The sequence below is a fragment of the Macaca thibetana genome, chromosome 4 (genome assembly GCF_024542745.1).
Source record: "Macaca thibetana thibetana isolate TM-01 chromosome 4, ASM2454274v1, whole genome shotgun sequence".
Taxonomy (NCBI): Eukaryota; Metazoa; Chordata; class Mammalia; order Primates; family Cercopithecidae; genus Macaca; species Macaca thibetana.
Window position 1 is genome coordinate 22,066,173 of NC_065581.1, and position 24,532 is coordinate 22,090,704.

Here is a 24,532-nt window from a genome sequence, read left to right on the forward strand (position 1 = left end):
GAGTGGTTTTAAAAAAACCACACAAGGCTGGGCGCAGTGGCTCACGCCTGTAATCCCAGCACTTTAGGAGGCTGAGGCAGGTGGATCACCTGAGGTCAGGAGTTTGAGACCAGTGTGGCCAATGTGGGGAAACCTGTCCCTACTAAAAATGCAAAAATTAGCTGGGTGTGGTGGCACACGCCTGTAATCCCAGCTACTCGGGAGGCTAAGGCAGGAGAATTGCTTGAACCCAGGAGATGGTGTTTGCAGTGACCTGAGATGGTACCACTGTACTCCAGCCTGGGCAACAGAGTGAGGCTCTGTCTCAAAAATAAATAAATAAATAAAAATTTTTAAAAACCCACACAAGTTTGGGCATCCGATTGGTGGATTTTTTCCTTTTGCATATGCTTTTCTAACACATGCAGATATTTTCTGCTTTGATTTTTCTTATAATCAGGCTTTCTTAATAAGAAAGTAAGTTTTCTGATATTGTAGTTATTGCCTCAAATCTCTTAGTAGAGGAGTAGAGGCAATGAAAAGGAGAGCCAAGTGTGGGGGTGACTGAAGACCATGGAGTGTTTTCAGATCACTCACCTGGGAACTTGTATGGCAGTTGTCGGGTTCCAAAGATCCAAAATCAGGTGTTTTAACTTAACTGACTTGAATATTTACTTTGAAAATAAGAAATGAATATAAAAAAGTTGAAAAGTTATACACATGGGCACGATTTATTGAAACCTGTTCTTAGTTAGGGTAGATTGAACCTTGTTGAAAGTTGTGAAATTTGCTCAAATAGTCATTTATTTCTCTTTTTTTCTAGATCAGAATGATTTCATGAATATTGTAATAGTTTGGGCAAAGAACAAATTTGCTTAGTCAGGAAACACGAAAAGCCTCTAAGAAGGCCTAGAGGTGGTAAAATCAGTGGTCCTCTGGTGGGCATGGTGTGTGTGCGTGTGCGCACGCACGCATGTGACTCATCTGGGGTTGGCTCGGAGTGAAAGAGACAGATGCTTCCTTCGCCTGCTTGTTTCCTGGTTCTCAAAGCCCCTATTTCATTGTTGTTTTATTTTAAGGTTCGATGCCTTCTCCATCCGTCAGTGAGGGTGTGGAGAGCCTGCAGGCGTGTGCCTACCTCTGTAACTTGCTATTCCTTGTGTAATGTCAAGTGGAAGTGCGAAGCACCACAAACTGCTCTGAGCAGAGCCCACTTCCCTTCACCCACGGAGAGCGTGAAGCAGTTACACCAACATCAATCAAGGAAAACCCACAGGCTGAGCTCACACGGTTGAAGCAGGTGCGTGAGCGAGTGCTCTGTGACAGGCACACGTGATTGAGGTGTACCTCGGCGTCTTGCCCACAGATGTCGGTTACGATGACTGTGTGGGGCTGTGCCCGCTCCCTGCAGAGCTGAGCCTGTCATGCTTGTGGGACACAGCGGGTGCAGCTCTTGGCAGCTCAGCGGGGTGAGCAGGTCAGATAGTTCTGAAGTAGGCTTCTTTGCTGTTTACTCACTTGTTTAATGGCGAGTAGAAGAATCTGGGAGAAATAGTGTTTTATTTTCTTTCTGTGGTGTCTTGCAGTGAGAATACCCCTGGGATCACTCCTTTAAAATAGTAAACAAGAGGCTGGGTGTGGTGGCTCAGGTCTATAATACCAGCTCTTTGAGAGGCTGAAGCAGGAAGATTGTTTGATCCCAGGAGTTCGAGATCAGCCTGGGCAACATAGGGAGACACCATCTCTAAAAGAAGTTTTTTTAAAATTCACTGTGTGTGGTGGTATCCCCCTCTTCTCCCGGCTACTTGGAGGCAGAGATGGAAGGATCCTTTAAGCTCGGGAGGTCGAAAATGCAGTGAGCCATGGTTGTGCTACTGCACTCCAGCCTGGGCAACAGAGCGAGACTGTCTCAAAAATAAATAAATAAATGAAATAAGATAAAATAGTAAACAAGAAAACATTAGTGTTAATTGATTTGCTAAGCCTAAGGGGGAAAATGTAAGGTCTTGAATCTCTGTATGTATGCATATGTGTGTATACGTTTCTATCAACATATATCAAATATTTATGTATGCAGTGGTTTTAAAAAACCACACAAGGCTGGGCGCAGTGGCTCATGCCTGTAATCCTAGCACTTTAGGAGGCTGAGGCAGGCAGATCACCTGAGGTCAGGAGTTTGAGACCAGCCTAGCCAATGTGGAGAAACCCTGTCCCTACTAAAAATACAAAAATTAGCTGGGTGTGGTGGTACACACCTGTAATCCCAGCTACTCAGGAGGCTAAGGCAGGAGAATCGCCTGAAACCGGGAGGTGGAGTTTGCATATGTAGAGCAGATATATGTGTACACACATATATGTATATGTAAATATGTGTGTGCATACATCAACACAGGCACCAATTTAAAGCAAAACTCAAGTGGGCCATGAGATAAAGAGAGAATGTGAATATCTAGACATTTTAAAGTATCTGCTGATAAGGTGAAGGGGCTAGTAAAAAAATGTGTATCTCATCCTGTTGAACCATCTTGATATGTATTGAGGTTTAGAAAATTTTCACAAAAGTTTTGAGCAATCTTAATTTTAAAAATACAGACGCAGTTAATACCAAGACTTCAATATAGATTGTGCTTTGTAAAAAGTGGCCAGTCTCTCAAGGCTTCTAGTACCTGCTATTGGTTATGAGTGTCTACTTTGAGCTGACACTTCAAAATATCATACATATTATTTACATTTAAATATGTGAAACAATCACCCTTTCTTTAAGCAATGTAAAGTAAAACAAGACATACTTTTAAACTGCTAAACTGATTCAGTTGGAGAATAATGGTAAAAACCAGTATTACTATGGGTAAGGAAAAAAACATGCTATTTTGGGGAAAATTTTTTATATACTCTCTGAAGATGATTTCATGATATGTAAAATCAGAAGCCACAAAATATTCTTACTCAGAGTTTCAGCAGTTCAGCTTCTAGGCAAATTTTTTCTCAGACAGTGATCAAATGTGTAAAAACTTTAGCTACAAGAATGCTTGATCGCAAACTTACTTTTTTTGCTAGAAATGTCTAAACAATATTACAGTGGTCAAATAAACTGTAGTAGAAATATGCAATAAAATGCCACTTGAGGCATTAAGCAGTGGTGTAGATTTCTCTAAGACCCTGTTTTTTAAAAAAACTAACAAGTCAGTGTTTCATGCATTCAGTATGTGCAGATATATTATAGTTTGTGAGATTTATACAAACCTAAAAGTTGTTACAGCTGTGTGATTAGAGAATAATTAAATGGCTGTATCTTGCCTATCTGTTATTTTAATTTTCTAACATTCAAGTGTATTACCTGCACATTAAATACAGAAAATGGCAAACATGGAAATAGCATTTTGGGAGTATACTCATAAGTTACCTAGAGATATTTGTGAAGACGAGGAAAGGAGAGGGGTTTCTTTCTTTTCTTTTCTTCTTTTTTTCCTAGACGATGACTTAGCAGAAAGTATTAAAGACTAGTGATTGATTAATTAGTTCCACAAATATTTGTGTGCCTCTACGTGCCGGGTACTGGACAAGACTCTGGTCTCGTTGCTATGTACTTTTCACATGAATTGCTGAATCCGTTTTGTTTGATATTCTGCATCAATGTAGCTTTACCAGTAGAGAGTCAGTAATATGAATATGAAAGTAATATGGGCATGTAAAAATTATGATGTCACAGCCTAGCATGGTGGCTCATGCCTGTAATCTCGGCACTTTGGAAGGCTGAGGCAGGTGGATCACCTGAGGTCAGGAGTTCCAAACCACTGTGACCAACATGGTGAAATCCTGTCTCTACTAAAAATACAAAAATTAGGTGGGTGTGGTGGTGGGCGCCTGTAATCCCAGCTACTCAGGAGGCTGAGGCAGGAGAATTGCTTGAACCCAGGAGGAGGAGGTGGCAATGAGCCGATATTGTGCCATTGCACTCCAGCCTGGGTGACAAGAGTGAAACTCCATCTCAAAAAAAAAAAAAAATTATGATGTCAGACTGACATTTTGCTTCATATTTTTACATATGTGTTTTATCTGCTTTATGCTGTTTCACATATTAAATATGTGAAACTTTTTCTGTACTGTAGATAGTTGACACCATGAATTGTCTGGAAAGTCAAAAGCAAAAATTGAGAAGACTTGTTATCATTAATGAAAAACTTTAAGGGACATTAGAAAGCTTATTTGCAAATGCTTTGAAAAATCTGACTTTTCCATATTTTGTGAGGTTTTGGCTTTGATGCTTAATCTTGGTTTAATGTTCTGCAGGTGTCCTTTGGGAAGTTAGGACAGGATTTGCAGGGGTGGGGAGATTGAGTGTGATGACTTTAGTGTCCACTTGCCTGGAATGTTGAGACTCTGAGGCTATAAATAGGAGGTTTAGATTTGGGATGTCTGACTGGAAGAGGGTCAGGATTCAGGCTGATGTGGAGATGTTCACTGAGGAGTTTAAATGCTTCTCTGAGTCCCTAAGAATCTACCCAAAGGACAAGTCTTCTCCTGATGTCCAGTCTCTTTCTCATGAAAATGATCTTAGAAGTTTAATCCTTTAAATGACCTCTTAACATGACTTCTTCTGCTGGTGTGAGATTAGAAAAAAAATTCCAGCCTGAACCATCAAGGGCTCCAAAGTAAAGGGATTTTTTTGAGTTTTAAAACTCTGAAAACGTTATTCATAAGTTATAAAAATAGCAAAGATTCTTGAGAGGAAGGGTTTGTTTTGGGTCAGTGCCAATGTGTCAAAGTTGCTTTTCATGTGTGTGTTTGTGTGCTTGTCTGTGCCTTCTGCCTGCCTGTGTGGGGGGATGATTATGGATTCTTGAACTTGGTTCTTTCTTTCCTGTTGATTGGTGAAGGGAAGAAGTTAAACTTTGGATTTGGCTCTATGTCCATTGCCCATTGAATCAGGAGAGTTAGCCCATTGGTTATTCTATTGCCCTTTTGTTATGATTTTGTGAGAAAATTGTCATTTTCACTTCCCCCTTCTTCTCTCTATCCTATCCTCTTGTTAAAACAGACATGGTGCCTTTAATGAATTGCCTTGGGATAGTTTGAAGTGCAAAGGGAAGAAAAAGAGATTTAGCTCTTCCTGAGACAAGCCCTGAGTAGTAAAATCAATAATTCGAGAAATCACTTGCCCTTTAAAAAAAAAAAAAAAAAAAGACTTGTAAATAGAACAAGATTGAGAAAAACATGTCTTTAGGCAGGCTAATCTAATCACACACAGAAGGCAGCCTGTTTTCTTACTTGTTGGATCACTTCCACTTTATATTCTCACAGGGAACAATATATTAAGTACAGTATTTAGAAATATTTGTTGAATCCTACTGTCTGATTTTGGCAAGTCCCAAGGAAAAAAAGAATATGTCTTGGACTGCGTGAGCCTTCCTGGGAGGATATTGGAGTTTTCCCAGAGAGGCTGGCTTCACACTGTGGGAAACACTGGTTTGGTAGATAACACTGTTAGAATTTATATTTCAGAGGGCATTTAGTTGTCTTCAGATTTCTAGAGCAGCCACAGCTGATCTTCTATGTCTCAGGATCTGAAGAAACTCAGAGTATAAGCTAGGCTTTCTTTATACTGATGTAGTCATTCTCTTTTGAAGGGCACTCTAACTTATAACCCACTGATCCTGTGTTATGGCAGGAGGCTGAGTTCACCAGCACCAAAATATCCAGTTAGTGTATCAGAAGAGAAAATGTGGGTATCACAAGTAAGAGGAGCTAAAAGATAGGACATTATAGGGTGAAAGGTCTATTGGCTGATTCCGCCTTCTCTTGGGGAATGTTAAAGTGTCAACATTTTGGCAAAATCCTAAGCTAATTTTGTTTAAATGTGATCATCACATAGCATTGACTGAGTAATTGAAATTTGTGATGGAAAATAAAACTGAAATATTTAGAAAGTATGTTATGGCCCCTTTGCTTAAGAGTATATGCTAAAATAAAAGTATATCGTTACGAGGAATGTAACTGAAATACATTCTTTCAGTTTAATTTCCTCAGCATGTATCTGGCATTAAGTAGTTTTTATAAATCTTATGCAAGGGCCTATCCCACAGCCCTATTCCATTGATTGCTTAAATGCGAAGTAGGCATATCTGAAGGGTTCTTTTGCTCTGTATTATAACATTGATAAGTTACTTTTTGAACCTATAACTTTTCATCTCTAGAATGGAGATAAGAGAATCATCCTCAGAGTTTTTTTTTTTAATAAACTTTTAATGTTTAAGTAGTTTTAGATTTACAGAAATGTAGCAAAAATAGGAAGAGTGTAGTCTTACATCACTTGCCTGGTTTCTTTTATTGTCACCTTATTATGTATGCTTGTCAAAACTAAAAATTCAACATTGGGACTTTCCTATTAAATAACTCCACAGTTTGGAGTATTTTTTTTTTTTTTGATCTTTATATTTCACTAGCTCTTCCCTAACGTCCTTTTTCTGTTCCAGGGTCATACTGGATACCACACTGCATTTAGTAGTCATGTCTCTTTAGATTGCTCTGAACTATGAGGTTTTTTTCAGCCTTTCCTTGTTTTAATGAGCTTAACAGTTTTGAGGAGTGCTGGTCAGATATTTTGTAGAACGTCCTTTGATTGGAATTTATCTCATGATTGGACTTGGTTATGGGTTTTTGAGAGGAAGACCACAGAGGTGAAGCACCATTCTCCACCATCATATCAAGAGTACCTATGATCACCATGACCTATCACTATAGATGTTGACCTTGATCACCTGGCTGAGGTCATAGTGCCAAGTCTCTTCACTGCAAACTTGCCTTCCCCCAACTTCTTTCCATACTGCACTCTTTGGAATGAAATTACTAAGCACATGTCATAGGGTTATTTTAAGGTTTAAGTGAGATGATGAAGCTTGTGGCATAAAACCCAGTGCTTTAGAAAACACTCATGAATGTCAGTTGCTACTGTAGTTGCTGCCTTTGCACTAGTCCCTTTCAATACATGAAAGCTAATATTCTTTAGAGCTGCTTTCTCATAATTATACAGTTCTCAGGCATTTACTGGTATTGATCAGAAAGTAAAAATAACAAAAAAGAGTGCTCACACACCTTTCAAATGAGATGCCTGTATACAAAGTCACTCTAGGATGGGAGGATATGAATTCTCTCAAAGTTTACCATGGAGAGACTCTGCTAAACTGGGATTATCAACCTCTGGTCCTGTTTCATGTGATGGAGTCAGTCATTGATGACAGAGATGGTGGGTTCTGGTTAGTCTTGGGCATGAGAGGGAGAAAGAAAGTTTAATTTAGGAGCTGAGCCTGAAAGATTGGTGAGGTGTTTTTTTTTTGTTTTTTTTTGTTTGTTTGTTTTTCACCCTGGTGATAGCTTTTGGGTAGAATTTTGAGTTCTTGCTGGAATAAACTATCTTCAGCACTTCTCTGTGAAACGAAGGGCTTGTTCTGGGACCGGAAGTGCTTCAAACCCTATGCAGTTGTTGCCAGAGTGGCCGTCTGAACCTGGATAATAGAGCTTGGAGTTCTATGTGACCATGTCTGTTGGAATAAATAAGAATAGCTGGTTGCTTGTACAGATACTGTTGGCATGAATTTTTTATTTAAGTCTCTCCATGTATCTAGTAAACAGTAAGCACTATTCTAACATTACTAAAAGCCTCCTAAGTCTCCCACCAATAAATTTCTTTCACTCTTCCTCATTAAAAGTTCAGGGTGTAGGGCGAGGTTAATGTACCAGAGAAGGAATGGTAGAGAAGTATTTCTGAGCTGGAGAAAATAAGGTTCTTCTTCTGTGTCTCTTTTCCCATTTGACCTTCTAGCTTCTCTCTAAGATAACACATTTTTTTTTGGACTATTTCTTGGGAAAGCAAAGATTTATACAGATACTCTTTTGCTGTTTCGTATGTACTAAGTGAAGAGAAACTTATTTGAGTTAAAATGGAATACTCTGTCCCTGAGTGCTTAATGGGAAAAAAAGTTTGCATTTGTGTTAAGGGGTAGATAAGTGATAAAATATTCTCTTGGTTTCTTTTAAGTAACTAGCAAGGAAACTCTTCCATGTATCTTTATGAATTTCTGTCTTAATAAGTTTACTAGAGACTAAACACTCCTTCACTGTCCTATAGAGAACCAGAGATGTACTTAAAGAACACAGATGATGTTGTCCATTCATTTTTTCCATTTTTTTTCTTTATGTTTCTGTTTTGAGACAGAGTCTTGCTCTGTCACCCAGGCTGGAGTGCAGTGGCACGATCTCAGCTCACCGCAACCTCTGCCTCTTGGGTTCAAGTAATTTTCCTGCCTCCACCTCCCAAGTAGCTGGGACTACAGGTGTGCTACACCATGCCCAGCTAATTTTTGTATTTTTAGTAGAGAAGAGGTTTTGCCAGGCTGGTCTCAAACTCGAGGCCTCCGATCTGCTAGCCTCGGCCTCCCAGAGTGTGGGATTATAGGCCTGAGCCACCACACCCAGCCTGTTGTTATCACTGTTTTTAAAAGCAGAAAGAAATTTCCAGCTTAACCTGCCATATTAACCCTGGGGTGCTAAGAAGTGAGACCTATCAGAGACACTTGGCCCCACTGCTCTGTTATTTCTTTTGTCAAGGAGACATTGAGTTCCCTGCACCGGGCGCTAGGAATGTAAGAAAGAAGAAGATAGGATCTGTGTGCCTTAGGAATCAAATGATAGTCTTTATGTGCTCTGGTATGGGGGTGTGTGTGTGTGTGTGTCTGCGTGTGTGTGTGTTTCTTTCAAGCCTTTGTGAGACTCCTGTGGTCATTAGGGAGGCTCACAGATATCCTGATGGCCTTCCTTGGGGATACTCAGTACAGTTGTACTTTCTTGCCTCCTTTAAGTCTAGGCATGACCATGAAAGTGGCTTGCCATGAAATGTGGCAGAGGTCACATGTATCACTTCCCAGATGAAGCTTTAAGAGTCGCCGTGTGATTTGCTTTACCCCCTTCCCCCTACATTGGTTGAAGCACAGGCCAAGAGAGAGCCTACACAGTCTGGTCCCGTGATGAGGGGCTGTGATGGAAAGACCTCCCGACCGAGGTAGAACATGTCATGTAGGCAAGAAGTAAGCTTCAGTTACTACAAGTCGTGGCGATTTAGGTAGAGGTGGTGTGTTCCCACAGCATTATCCAGCCTGTCCTAAGTAATGCAGTCAGCATTCTTATCTCTTTAGGGTTATAGGAATTGAGGCCTCAATGTTGGGCTGTGGAGGGGATGTTCACAGTTGTGATGGTGGCAGCAGCGGTGGAAAATCTATACTTGTGGTAGTTATTGATGCACAAAAAATTGGGCATCATTTTTTAGGGGTGTGACCTACATTTCAGTATCGTTAAATACCTATAGGGAAATTACATCCCTTCTGACACTGTATGTCTAATTGTCAGTGAATATCTTTATATAATGAAGCATAGTTCTAAAGAAGGAAAAAAACCCAAAGTATGTACACACGCGCACTTGCACACACACACACACGCACACACGCACACACACACACCCTGTAATTTATTCTCCCAAGAATTATATGAGAGATTTTAATGTTGGACTACTGGTTAAGTGCCAGGAAGAATTTCTTGGGTGGATATAATGCTTAATTTATATTTGGGGAATTTCCACTGCTAAATCAGTGCTTGTAAAGTTTAAAAAGAAAAGAGGGGGAGGGTTGGAGAAGGCGACCAAAAAAAAAAAAAAAAAAAAAAAGAGCCCAGGGATGTGGTTGACAATATTCCTTTTAATTTAAAGCCACCTGAAGGCTTCAGCTGAATAATAAAGTAATTCCCATATGGTTTCCGTTCTTTCAGTGTTAGAACCTCTGAAAGGCAGTCTACTTTTAGCCTTGGCTTCTGCGTGCCTCTTTGTCAGGCTGAAATGCTTCCCGTCTGCTTGCTCTGGTAGGAAATGGAACCAAAGCTGACTGCTCTGGGGGAAGAGTTCCCAGGCTTTGCTTTCTATTTGGCAAACGTGGCTCTTGTGGTGGGAGGCACTTCTCCTCCAGGGCACTCTTGACTCTCTGACAGACAGGACCAGCTCTGAAGGTGGCTGCAAGCTTTCATTAATGCCAGAGCTCGCTATAGGCACTTTTCTCCCTCCCTTACAATTCTGTTTACAATAAACTTTCCCTCAAAGGAAAAACCCAGGATTCATTTGAGTTTCGTTGTTTTCCCTGGAAAGAAGTTTTTGTAACCCTCGGACTCTTTAGAAGGGAAAACATCCAGTAAGTCCTGAAATCTGACTGCAGAGCTATTTTTGAGTATTTGGACTTTCATTAATTCAAATTCCACCAAAAAACTTTTCTCTTTTTCCTGCCCTAAGTAAGTTTACTTTCCCCCCTGTGTTCCTATGAGTTCGTGAAATACTTAGGAAGTATATGAAAAATGTTTCAGGAACACAGTTGTGTTATGTGATGCTTCCCAAGAATCCTGCTGAAGTAAGTGAAAAGACATTCCCTCTCCATACCCCTTCTTTTTCTCCCCTTCTCTCTCCTAACTTTCTGTGTTCAGAGTCAATACAAAGGCCCTTCATTCTAATGTTAATTTTAAAAATAGCTAGTTTTCTTCTGAGGTAAACTTAGGGAAAGCGTATGTATTTGGAGATATATATCTCCATATATACATACATATATATCCATATATATACACACATACATATATATGTATTTATTTACATTTGGAGCTCAAGTTTTTCATTTTATTTTTTAAACAGGTTGAATTAAACTAGTTCAGGACTGGAAACCCATGATGACCATTTGCTGTGGGTTGTATGATCACTATTCTGGCTTGAATTTTTGAACTTCTACAGCAACATCATTAAAGTGCCATGAGATAACTTTGCTGTTGTTCAAAAAGAAACTCTTTAGGAAGTCAGAAAACAGGAATTCCGGTGCTACTTTATGGTGATAATGTCACTATTTAACTTCTGTACCTTTTTATCCATTTAAAAAATGAGATCAATGGTGCTGGCCTTTCTCCTTTTCATGTAGTTGCAAAATCATTTCTTCATGCAAGGACAATCAAAATAATATGAATAACGTGGCCTGACTATTTGGAAGAAAAGTCCTGCAAAAGTGTAGGCTGATGGAAGCAGAGGAAGAACATTTTATATTGAAGAACAAAAGAATTTCAAAAGAAATGGTGTTACCAGCTCTTTCAGTTGACCAGACAAGTACTAAGTGTTTGGGACTTGTTCCCATCCCAACAAAGCCAGCGTTTTGAGGAGGCCTCTCTGGCACGGTCATTGCATCAGCCAGTTTCCTCTCCATCTGAAATGAGAAAGTACATGTTAAGCACAGAGGCACTCTAAAGATGAGCTCATACCAAAATACGCCTTCATAAGCCTCCCAAGTCACTTGTGGGATACAATGTCAGAATGAACATGATCTTATCTGGCCTGTAAATTAAATGACACATTTTCTGTCCTTGCACAATGTGTCCCTAAGTGGTGCTTCATGTGAGTTTCTAGAGATGCCTTCTGTAAACTAGACTAACATGCACATGTGCTTTTTCTTGATCTTTAATTGTTCATTACTAATGTACGGACTTTGCATCAAATATAAAGGAATCTCAACAGTCTCAATCAAGAGAAATGTCTCTATGTCTCATAATTTTCCTCAGTAGAAATTTTTAATGATACTACTTTTTAAAAAGCTCTCCTTCTGGTGTCCTTGGGTAATTTTACATAGTGTATTTAAAAATCTGCTTCATGAGTTGAAGATACAGGCACTGTATCCTTTTCTCTAGCTCTCTGCACCTTTCTACTTTCCAACATATATTTCCAACATATATTTCCAACACATTTACTTCCTATTTCTAAGGTTGTTAGTAATGCTATTCTGTAACCATTATGAAATCTCTCATAGTTCCTATTCAGCTTGATAGTAAAAATTGAAAGCCAGTAAGCAGTGTTTATGCTATAAATGCAAATACTTTTCAACAAAGGGCCAGTTGCGATGCTCTGATTACATACTTTTCTTTTCCAATTTTTTGACCCCTGTGTCTCTCTGTGAAAGGGGTCAAATGCAAGAGGCCAAATGAAGATTCTTTATTTAATTTTATCACTGATTGAAACCATACAACATTTAGTTTGCTTCAAACTTGACCTATAACCTTCTTGTATAATTTCTTAACCCTCAAGTTTTTGATCTTTGTTTTTTCTTGCTGGGAGAAGAAATACAAGCCTTAAAAAAAGGAATTCTCTGTCTAGATTCAATGTTGTTTTCTGTCATTAAACTTTTCGGATTTCTTTGCATCTCAGTGTTCTCAAATGTCATAATGATGTTTGGGGCTTATTAATCCTGAATGGTACTTAGAGTAATCTGGAAACTACTCCTCCCTTTGGCCCTGAGACTTTTCTCGCATTGTTTTGATGTGTTTTCCCTAGGTTTTCTCTGGTCTTTCTTAATGGGACTCCTATCAGTCAGATATTGCATCCCCTGACTTGAGCCTCTGCGTCTCTTCTCTGTCCTTCATATTTGTCATCTTTCTGTCTTTGTCCTTATGATCTGGAAGATTTTGACTCTATCTTCTAATCCTTTCACTAATGTTTTTCAGCAATCAAAATTTTGATTTCTTATCATTTGACCCAGGAATCTCACTAATGGGTATATACACAAAGGAACAGAAATCATTCTATTATGAAAATACATACATGTGTATGTTCATTGCAGCACTATTCACAACAGCAAAGACATGGAATCAACCCAAATGCCCATTAATGGCAGACTGGATAAAGAAAATGTAGACATATATACCATGGAATACTATGCAGCCATAAAAAGGAATGAGATCATGTCCTTTGCAGGGACATGGATAGAGCTGGAAGCCATTATCCTCAGCAAACTAATGCAGGAACAGAAAATGAAACACCATATGTTCTCAATTGTAAGTGAGAGCTGAACAATGAAAACACATGGACACAGGGAGGTGAAATACACACACTGGGGCCTGTCAGGGTGGGAATAGGGGGAGGGAGAACACCCAGAAAAACAGCTAATGAAGGCTGGGCTTAATACCTAGGTGATGGGTTGATAGGTGCAGCAGACCACCATGGCACATGTTTACCTGTGTAACAAACCTGCACATCCTGCTCATGTATCCCAGAACTTAAAATAAAATAATTTTGATTTCTAAGAGCTCATTCTTGATTCCCTTATTTTTTTGACATGTGTGCTGAAGTACATTAAAACACTGGTATAAAACACTAGCACAATGCCAGGAATTGATCTTTTATAAAGATCTACATAGTAAATTCGAAATTCCTGTGGGTATTTGAAGAGACATCTAGAAATACCCTCCAGTGTCATAATCTGACCACTTAGGAAAACCATCTCAGTTACTGACTGGTTATCTGATTTGACTTGTACATTACAAATAATGAGTACTGACCAACAGCCAAACACAGAGAGATGAAAAGCATGCAGTTGTGGCCCTCAAGGAGTTTATGGTCTAGTTTTAAAAAAAGACAACATCAGAAAATAAGAATTAAATATGTCAAATTATACAGTATGGAGTCTTAAGCCAAAGAATATATGTTGTTGTTGTTGTTAGTTAAGATAGACTTTTTTTTACAATATCTTTTTTCCATATTTTGGATTTTTTACTTATGAAGAGATATAGAGAGTCAAATTGTTGGATGAAGACTATTTGCTGTGGAGATATATGTCTATATTCCTTTTAGACTGCCATACACTGTCAAGCACAAGACCAAATTTACCAAAATTTAACTCACAATAAGAAAAAATGAAACCACTGAGTAGCTTATTTGTGAAAATAGAATTTCATCATTTTAATTTGGATTATTTAATTACTATTATGTTGCTTTTTATCATTCATTGCCATTGATATAAAAATCATAATATACTTACGTGCAAAAGATATTGTTTGTTTTCTCCTCCTGCTCTTCTTCCTCTCTATCTTCTCCTTCTCCAACATCTTCAGTCTGATTGTCCAATACTACAGGTATATAAATGTAACAAGTCCAACTTGTGTCTGAATATTTTCTATACATTTTCTGCTCAGTACTATGACCACATGGGATTGTTTCCTGGAGCGTGGTTTGATGTATATTATATATACTACTGTCTAGAGGCAAGGTGGTATTGGGTTATTTAATTAATTAATTAAGGCCACCTGTTCTTAGATGGTAAGAAATGTAAATGTGGCTTGTTGTGTTAGGACTTGAATTGGAGAGCAGAGGGCAGTTGTTGATACTATTAAACTTTTTTTTTTCCTGAGTGCTAATTTCTATGACTTGTTTAAAGGCTATCTTGATGTGGAACGGGAGAACCATGTATGTGGACTTTGGATTCTTAACCTGGCATCAGAGCAGGCCTTAATTGAATTGACTGGTCACAGCACTACTTTTGTTTTGAAAGCTCTCTACAAAAATATACAAAGTTTAACAACTTCATTCAAAGGGAACAATAATTGGCCCTCCTTACTATATCTGTTTTCATCCTAAAATTCTTCAATTTTGAAATGTGGCTGTCAGTATATTTTGGCTCAAGAAAACTCAAGAAGAAATATTGTACCACTTAGAAGTTGGCATTATATCGGTCAGTTTCTCATCAATGAAAAGTTTTATTTCTTGTGTGAACTAGTCCTGAAAACGTAAATGTGTATTACTTGATATTTAGAATAAAGCTATCTGAATAGAGTTTCCAGGGTTAGAAATGAGGCTGCAGATAGAGTGGCAGAACAAAGACTCCCTTGTGGCTCAGTGTTGATAGTTGGCCTGTTATGCTATAATATTTATATTTTTATCATATTTAAAATGTATACTTTTGGGTTTTTTTTTTTTTTTTTTTTTTTTTTTTTTTGAGGCAGAGTCTCGCTCTATGGCCTAGGCCCGAGTGCAGCGGCATGATCTCAACTCACTGCAACCTCCGTCTCCCGGGCCCAAGCTATCCTCCTACCTCAGCTTCCTGAGTAGATGGGACTACAGGCATGCACCACTACTTACAGATAATTTTTTTTTTTTTTTGGTAGAGGTGGGTTTTTGCCATGTTGCCCAGGCTCCTGGGCTGATGTGATCCTCCTGCCTCAGTCTCCCAAAGTGATTACAGGTGTGAGCCACTGCGCCTAGCCTTAAAATGTACACTTAAGAGATAAAAATAACTTTATCTATTTGATCCAGTGAAATTACCCTAAGCTTTCAGGTAATTAACCTTTAAACACTTTGCCGATGTCAAAGCCCAAGGTGAAGGCATTTTCTTGAATATTATGGTATTGCCTCTGGTGGTTAAGAGTTGTTTGTTGCTGATAAAGGCATGGAGATGAATTTAATTTTAGTTTTACTTTTTAGAAAAAGAAAAATAGAAGCATTTGTTCAGGTACAGTATAAACGTAGAATATACATATATATATATTTTTTTCACGCAAACACACACACATGAAATATTTCTTTGTTTAAAGCAATCAATACAACATAGGACTCCCAAACTTTGTGTAAACATGTTCCTGTACTATATGAAACTTCCTATCTCAGTATTTGTAGTATGATGTTGATAAATTGCATGATTTTTTTTTTTTTTTTTCCTGATTGGTGGTAATAAATGACAGTGATTTATCACTTAACTTTTCAGGTGAGCTCAAACAGTTGCCTAGACTGATAAGCAACTAAAGTATTTAACAGAAAAGCGGACCTTTCTGTTTTCCCAGAAGCATATGTCCAGATATTAGCAATAGGATATGAAGAAGGGGAAGGAAAATTGTAAAAGGGTTGTTCTGAGAGCAGTCCTTACAGTCAGAACTGCAATAAGAGCTCGTCTTCGTGCCTGGCTGTGTGTCTGCTCTGTCAGCAGCATTAGAGTCTTGATCTTTATCCAGTTACTGCTGCTGATGTCTACATTTTCATTTACCTTGACTGCCATTTAATCATAATAATAATAAGACGACAAATGATTAAGGCAGAACTAGGAGTGTAGCCGAGAACGCATGTCTCGTTATATGTCTATCACATCTCTTATGACATCTATGATGGGACATAGTCTTAATTTTACCAAGCCAGATTCCTAATTTTTGGTTTCCTAATTTTTTCTAGCTTCTAATAAGTTTTGGGAATTATGAAGATGATGAAAACTCTGAAGTCTCATTTCTAGAAGTTGTTCATTTTCAAACTGTGTTCTAAGGAGTCTTAAGGACAGAGTTGCCTCTGATGCCATGGAGAACAGGGGTCAGAGAAAGGGAAGGTAACATCTCTCTGGGTTCCTCAGGAAAAGAAGACTTTATCAAAGACCTCTATTTATATATTGGAGTTCTGTAAGATTTCTTATAGAAAAAATACCTTTTGAATGAAATTTGAAGACCAATGGTCTAAGCCATCATAACTGCGGAAATGTCTTCCTTTCTCCAGTATCCCCAGCTTGGACAGTGGTTTTGCCCCCATCGTGTATAACACTTTTCCAAAAAGCCTTTCAACATTAATTATGGCTGGAGCTGACTACTTTCCTCAGACCACCATGCTTCTCCTAATACAATAAATGTTTTTCTTGCTGGGCAGGTGGATGATTGGGTTGATGAATGGATGCATAGGGATGGGCAGGAAGGAAGGGAGAGAGGGCATGCATTTATCTCCATGTGTCTGATCCTTTTATGTCCAGGCATATATATTTTTTAATTATTTGATTATATTTCTTATCACTTAGTGTAGGAACCATATCTTGCCCGCATTTTTTCTAGCTCATATGTGGTTAGAGAAACAGTGAACTGCCTACTCACTCTTTCATGTATTTTGGGGGCCAGATATCCTTCTAGGTGCTAAGGATACAGCAGCAAGCAAAACAGACAAAAATACCTGTTCTTGTGGAGTTTCTTTCTAGTTGGAGGAAAAAGAGTAAACAGAGAAATGAATTTTGTGGTAGGCCAGTTACTGATTGGTGCTACAGAGAAATACAAAGCAGCAAAGGGGAGGAGGCAGCTATTTTGTATACAGCAATCACTGATACTTGCACAAGGACCTGAAGGAGGTGAGGGAGGGCACCTGGGAGCCATAAGGACAAAGACTTTGAAGTAGGTGCTTGTTTGGCGTATTCTGGGACCAGCAAGGAGACCACCTGGAGCAGGGCAGGAAGAGCCAGAAGCTGATTGCTATGAGGTCTGACTATTTTTCCTTGTTCACTCTAAGCTGGGAAGCCAGTCACAAAGTTTAAGCAGAGCAAAGACATGATCTGACTTAAAGGAACCACTCTTACTTTAGTGTTAACCATAGACCGGGCATCAGAAACATTTTTATGTAAAGGTCCAGATAGTAAATATTTTAGGCCTTACAGACTGTATGATCTCTTTCACAACTACTCAACTCTGCCATTTTAGTACAGAAGCAGCCATAGACAATATGGAAGTGAAAGGCTATGGCTGTGTTCCAATAAAACTTTATTTTTTATAAAACAGGTGTCAGGCTGGATTTTGTTCCTATGCCATAGTTTGCCAACCGCTAAACTAGACTATTTGCCAAGTGGTTTTGAATTGTGGCTATGAGTGGGTAATTATTTTGTCTGTATCACTTGTCAGCCAAAACACACCCAAAACAGGCTACCATCTATTGATAATTTTTATGTGTAATGCTCTATTTACACAACTCATCTGTTATCACCTCAAAGCCATAGATGTAATTTAATAAATTGATGCTTTTAAAAGACTTGTCTATTAGAAGGAAAGTTAGCCATTCATAGGTTCTTCATATCCAAGTTTCTATATCACTTTGAGGAATGGAATATCCAGGACAAGGACTGTGTTCCCTGTAGTGATTGTTGTCAGCTCTGCTTACTCTTCTCTACTTTTTTCTCCGACTGGGCTAGCCCAGTGCAGTCCAAGAGAAATGTAACATGGGTCTCAAGTGCAAACCATATCAAGAAATTCAAAACTTCTAGGAGCCACATAAAAAATGCGAAAAGAAACAAGGGAAATTAATTTTAATAATGTTTGTTTAAACCAAAATATATCAGTAGGTCATCAATATAAAATTACTGAGATATTTTACATTCCTTATCTTGTACGAAGTCTGAATTCTGGTGTGTATTTTGCAATTTAGACTAGTCACATGTCAAGCCCTCACTCCATCGCCACATGTAGCTCTTGGCAGAGATCTACAGGACTGGAGAGGGCTCAGAATTTGGCCTTCCCTGATGAATGGCCTTTTGTAAAAACAGTAGCAACCCTAATAACCCAGCAATAATCTTTAAGCTAATTTGTGAAACTAATTTGCTTTTTCTTTGAAAGAGATTACAGGTATGGACCACTTTACAAGCGCTGAGATTATTATTATTATTGCTGTGTCCTCCAGTTACTCAGCAATGATGACCAGCAAAGTATGATATAAGGAGGACTTCTAATATTCAACAGAGTTTTCTTTTCTTGGCTTCATTCAAGTTTCTTCTTCTTCTTTTTCTTTTTTTTGTGATGGAGTTTCGCTCTGTCACCCAGGCTGGAGTGCAATGGTACAATCTTGGCTCACTGCAACCTCCACCTCCTGGGTTCAAGCAATTCTCCTGCCTCAGCATCCCGAGGAGCTGGGATTACAGGTGCCCACCATGCCCAGCTAATTTTTTTCTATTTTTCATAGAGATGGGGTTTCTCCATGTTGGCCAAGCTGGTCTTAAACTTGTGACCTCAGGTGATCCACCCGCCTCAGCCTCCCAAAGTGCTGGGATTACAGGTGTGAGCCACCGTGCCTGGCCTAAATTTCTCATGTGCTTACTAGGTAACTGGTTACAAATACAAACATTGCAAAATTAGCTCACTAGTGTTTCTCTCACCCTCGTCTCCAGCTCAGTAACTGGCTCTGAAGTCATTTGGCAAGACTTTAGAACTACACAGATCGCACCTTCTCCCCCTTCAAGGGGGATATGTGTGCTCTATTGGTTGTTTTCAATGTGAAACAGGACTCAGAGGCCGTGGCCACTGAAGGCCCAACCTGCAAATACAGCTTAGTAATATCCATTTTGCACAATTTAAAGAAATATATGTATGTTCACTAATCTATAGCTCATCCCCCCAAGACAGAATTATCTGGAATTTGCATAAGAAACTGTTTATATAAACTGCAAAACACCTATATTTGAAATGATTTTTAATAGAATTTAAATTCTAAGAAATTAAATTCTTTTTTTCTATTCTTTGAGAAAGGGTCTTGCTCTGTCAGCCTGGTTGGAGTGCAGTGGCACGATCCTGGCTCACTGCCACCTAGACTGCCTGGGCTCAGGCAATCCTCCCATCCAGGCTCACAAGTAGTAGCTGGGACTACAGGCACATGTCACCATGCCTAAATAATTTTTTAAAAAATTAATTTTTTGTGTGTGGAGACAGGGTCTCACAATGTTACCTAGGCTAGTCTGGAACTCCTGGGTCAGGTACTCCTCCCACCTCAGCCTCCCAAAATGCTGGAACTACAGGCATGAGCTACCACGCCCAGTCTCTACAAAAAACTTTTTAAAAAAATTAGCCAGGCATGGCGGTATGTGCCTGTAATCCTAGCTACGCGGGAGGCTGAGGTGGGAGGATAGCTTGAGCCTTGGAGGTGGAGGCTGCAGTGAGCCATGATCATACAGCTGTCCTCCAGCCTGGGTGACAGGGTGAGACCCTGTCTCCAGAAAAAAAAAGGAAAAAGAAATTAAAGTATAAGACAACCTAGAGTTTGAGAGTTGGGAAACAGCAGGGCCATAAATAAGATGCTACAGAGCCATTTGAGTAAAAGTTTTGAGACACTTGCAGCACTATAGCAGGGCTACTCCAAAGTCGTGTAACACTACTAAAAGCAGCACCAGTGCCAGACACTGCTGTTTTGGCTTTATCACTCCCAGGGGTTCTCATGCCTTTGTGGGAGTGTCCAGTGGTGTTCACGGGGACCCTGACACAAAAAACTGGCCATAGGATCTAATGACGGAGGCGATGATCAGAGCTGGGAAAATTTGAGTTATCACAGTTTCTCTAACTACATCTGATTCCACCACGGGATCGGTCGTGGGTATCTTGGAGGTACACACATACTCAGGTCTTGCTCAGTTAATTACTTTCAGGCACAACCAGGCCATTCAAATAGTAATTGAGTTATAAGTTACTATTTTATAAATCCCTTTCTAAGTCTTTGTAGATTTATAGATTCAGTCTTCACCATTAAATTTGACCATAAGCCAAGTAATTTCAATTTCTTTAAGAAGAGAGTTTGGCAGATGTTAAAATAGAAGGAAAAACCTGATTTTATGGAATTTCTTGAAAGAGAACATTTTTGAATCCAGTCAAAAGGAAAAAAAAAAGTATGATTTATAGTCACATAGTATAACAGCAACAAGAAGTAATTCCTCTGGCTAGATGTGACCTCCTCTGGCTAGGACACTTTTAAAAATGCTTTCTGTAGAACTTATTTAATTCTCACAGTCATATGAGATAGGTATTGCTCTTTTCCTCATTGTGCAGTGAAATAAACTGATTCCAAAAGGGTTTCCTAACTTGCCCAAGGTTATACAGCTAGTAACTGGTAAAGCTGGGATTTGAGCCCAAACAGCCTCACTCTGGAGTTCCTCCCTTTAATCACCACGCTAAGTAAATATCCATGTCCATGATGAATGGATACCTGGAAAGCATTTTACAGATCAAATCATATTAAGCACCGAATGGGTTTAAAACATAATGTGATCCCCTAGTGAGTCCTTGTGACATCAGTGGGACATTATTAGCTTAAAATTTAGTAGTTTTAAAAATGCAGATTTAGGCTGGGTGCAGTGGCTCATGCCTGCAATCCCAGCACTTTGGGAGACCGAGGCGGGCGGAACCCGAGGTCAGGAGATCGAGACTATCCTGGCTAACATGGTGAAACTCCATCTCTGCTAAAAATACAAAAAATTAGCCGGGCATGGTGGCGGGCGCCTGTAGTCCCAGCTACTCGGGAGGCTGAGGCAGGAGAATGGTGTGAACCCGGGAGGCGGAGCTTGTAGTGAGGCATGATCATGCCACTGCACTCCAGCCTGGGCACCAGAGTGAAACTCCATCTCAAAAAAAAAAAAAAATGCAGATTAAAAAAAATCAGATTCACCTAAAATGGAGATCATTTATAGAAAGAAAAAAACACAAAGGTCTTCTGTTGAACTGTTCAAGAAGTATGTACTGTATAATAATATGGCAGGATATTTGGTTCCTAACTCAGAGTTGATAGTTCAGAATTAAATTTTGGCCTATGTGTTGCTTTTTAGCTTTTTAAGCTATTCTGACACTGCCATAGACATGCCCATCTGAAAGATAAGAAATTCAGGTGTAGAAAGACTTGCAGAAATCTTACGAGATGCTCTTTCTTTGTTCCTGTTCTCTTTCTCTGAACCAGCTCCTAACTTACATCTTTGTAGTCCCACCATTAATCTCTGACCTTCTGGGCTCAATTTTTGCCGTTAGTCTTACCCATGTTTCAAACTTTGTTTTCCCTAAGTAACTCTTGCTCTCTGGGTAGGACAGCATGAGTCCTGTCCCATAAAACCCAGCCTGCATCTACTTTCTTGGACGTATTTTTTAAAAGAAAATATGCTAGTGGAGCGTGTTATTTAGAATGCCTTTTTCTTAGAGATTTCTCTGGAGGTTTATGTGGGCTAATGGCTCCCCACCCACTTGACTTTTTGCCCATTACATTATATGTTTCTTCCAAGGAACAAAAATATAACTCTCTTTCTCTGACAGCATGAGGGACAGTCTCTTGCTGTTGCTCTCCAGGAAAAATCTCATAATCTAACTAGACAAACCCTTGCTGAAAAATTAGACCAAATGGCATTTGTAAACTCCAAGGAAAGCATTTTTCTTCTGTGAAGTATTCCCTAGCTGGAAGTGTTAGAAACTTTACATATACTGATACCAGTTAGGTTTATGGAAAAAATGAAAAGCTATAAACAGCTGGATACACTGTCAAAACTGAACCCTGTCAACTTAATTTTTTCCCTAGCTCTGTATTCTAAGAACCTGGAAACACTCTTTACTCACACTATTAAGATGATTGAGAAAAATGGATGGATAGAGTTTGTTTGTTAAAAGAAAAACTGGATGACTACCTTGCTGTCTCACTCCTTTTTGCTCTATTGGTAAGTTCAAATGAAGGAAATAGTATTAGAAAATATATGTTGGGATTGTGTGCCTTTATCCTCTTTCTCACACTGTATTCATACATAACAAAGTCAATGCACGGTTTGTCTGTATGCCTGATATGATGGGTGTTTGTTTTATTTTATTTTTCACTCATAATCTAAACCCATTACACAATGAAATATTTCATCTTGAGAAATACATATGATCTGCTTTTTTTGGGTTACCAGGGAACCATAAAGAAACTAGAGATCTATGTTGTTTACCTGTTTTCAGCATCAGATAAAATAAAAATGTTTGATCTTTTTTGGGTAATTCATGCTGCACCAATGTGACTTTCTTTATAGGGTTCTTTTATTTAATTGGCACTCCACTATCTAATTTATTTGAAGAAACTTCTCATGCCTTGTATATGACGAAGAACTACTAGTGAAGAAATAAGCATAGCCAATAACTTATTTAACATACTTATAGGTTCTTAGTAAATACAGTTACATAAATAAAATGTTGAAACAAAAATGGGCTGGAGTGAATGAGTCCTGATCTATAGTTGATATTAAATGTAACTAACTTCACTGTCTAATGTGCCTTCTTCTTTTTAAGAATGAGATTAGTGGCATGTCTAAAATTGGATTTTGGTTCTAATACATTAAAAAACAAAACAAAACAAAACTTCCTTGTCTTGAAAAATCAACTAGTGACCAGTAGAGATGCTTGCTCGGTTTATGAGTGCCATGTATTAAGGGAGTTTTGAAGTGATATTTATCTGTACAACTTCAAATCTACCATGACATTCTGTGGTAGACTAAAAACTTTAGAGCTAAATATACCTGATGTTTGTACATGACATATAGCTGCATGTCCTCGGGTAAGTTATTTAATTTCTCTCAACCCTAAATTTTGACTGTTTAAAGTAGGTTTTATGTAATTTGAAGTGTTGTTATAAACAGTGATGATAATAAAATATCTTATGCAGTTCCTGGTTTGCAATGATTATTAAAAGGTACTTGTGGCCTAATTGGTTTTACTAGTAAATTCTAGGAAACATTTAAGGAAGAAACAACACTAATATGCAAATCTTTCAGAAAATAGAGGAGGTAGGAACATGTCATTTTATGTAGCCATCATAAACTTGATTCAAAAAAATAAGTTTTAAAAATAGATATCTTAAGAAAATATGAAATGGAATGTAGCAATGCATAAAATTGGGATTTATCCATGGAATGCAAAGTTAAATGCTTAAAGACTAACCTGTGTAATTCACCAGAGCCACACAATAGAGGAGACAAAATATATGATAGTTTAAATAATATAGAAAAATTATTTGACAAAAGGGAACATCTATTTATAATAAAAACTTGAAGCAAAGGTGCAATGGTAAGGAATGTCAATCTGTTAAGTGAATATATGAAAAATCTACAACTAACATTACACTTAATAGGGAAATACTGAATGTTTTCTCCCTAAGATTGATAACTAGGTAAGGATGCCCACTCTCAGCTCTTTTAATTATCATTGTGTTGGAGATCATAGCTAGTGCAATAGGATAAGAAAATGAAATAAAAGAAATACAGATTGAAGAAGGAGCAATAAAACTGTCTGTCTGCAGATGATATGGTTGATGGCACAGTATGTCCTAATGACTCTACAAAACAACTATGAGGAATAGTAAATGAATTTGGCAAGGTTGCAGGATATATTGTTGATATGCAAATTCAAATGTATTTTTAGATGCTAGTACAAATAAGTGGAAAAATAATTTTTAAATTCCACTTACATTATCATGATGAAACACAAAATACTCAGGAATACCTTTAACAGAATACATGCAAGGATGTGAGGGTGATCTGGCTGTGACATCTGTCACCCCATTGATCACCAAGGTTGATTTGGCTGATCTGGATGGCCAGGCGGGTGTCCCCTACCTCCCTTACTGCTCCGTGTGTATCCTTCCTGAAGCTGCACGCTTGATCGAAGAGGAAGGCCACCCCTGATATACAGGAGGACCTGTCTTCGGTGAAGAGTGTATCAGTAGCTGTGCTCCCCTGCTAGAACCTCCAAACAAGCTCTCAAAATGCATGCAAAACCTCTATGCCAAACACTATAACACATTGCTGAAAGTAATGAAAGACAACCTAAATATCTAGAAAGAGATGCCATGCTTATTGATTAGAAATCTCAATAATGTTGAGATGTCTGTTATTTCCAGATTGATCTATAAAGTCAGTGTAATCACTTATAAAGCCTACCAGGCTGTTTTATTTATTCTGCAGGAAGGCAACCTAATTCTAAAATTCCTTTAAAATGAGTTAAAGCTAGGATATCTTCAGCAACGTTGAAAAAGAAGAACAGTGTTGGAGGAATTACACTATCTGGCTTCATAACTTACTACAAAACTACAGCAATCAAAACTTCATGACACCTTCATAAAAACAGGCAAGCAGATCAATGGAATAGGATTGAAGGCCTGGCAATAGACCCACACTTACAC

The 24,532-nt window shown here is 38.6% G+C and overlaps 1 protein-coding gene across 26 annotated transcripts in view; it reads left to right on the forward strand.

Annotated features, from left to right (window-relative positions):
- LOC126953309 (uncharacterized) overlaps positions 1-24,532 on the forward strand; it is a 598,727-nt gene that overhangs the window by 401,490 nt on the left and 172,705 nt on the right. For 19 of the 26 annotated variants that reach the window (XR_007725197.1, XR_007725194.1, XR_007725196.1 and 16 more), the window contains one exon: positions 1,059-22,040. The exons of 2 other annotated variants lie outside the window; for them this stretch is intronic. The gene's annotated coding sequence lies outside the window, so the exon portion shown is untranslated. The remainder of the gene's footprint in view (positions 1-1,058; positions 22,041-24,532) is intronic. 5 more of the 26 variants (XR_007725188.1, XR_007725193.1, XR_007725200.1 and 2 more) reach the window with 3 other exon arrangements.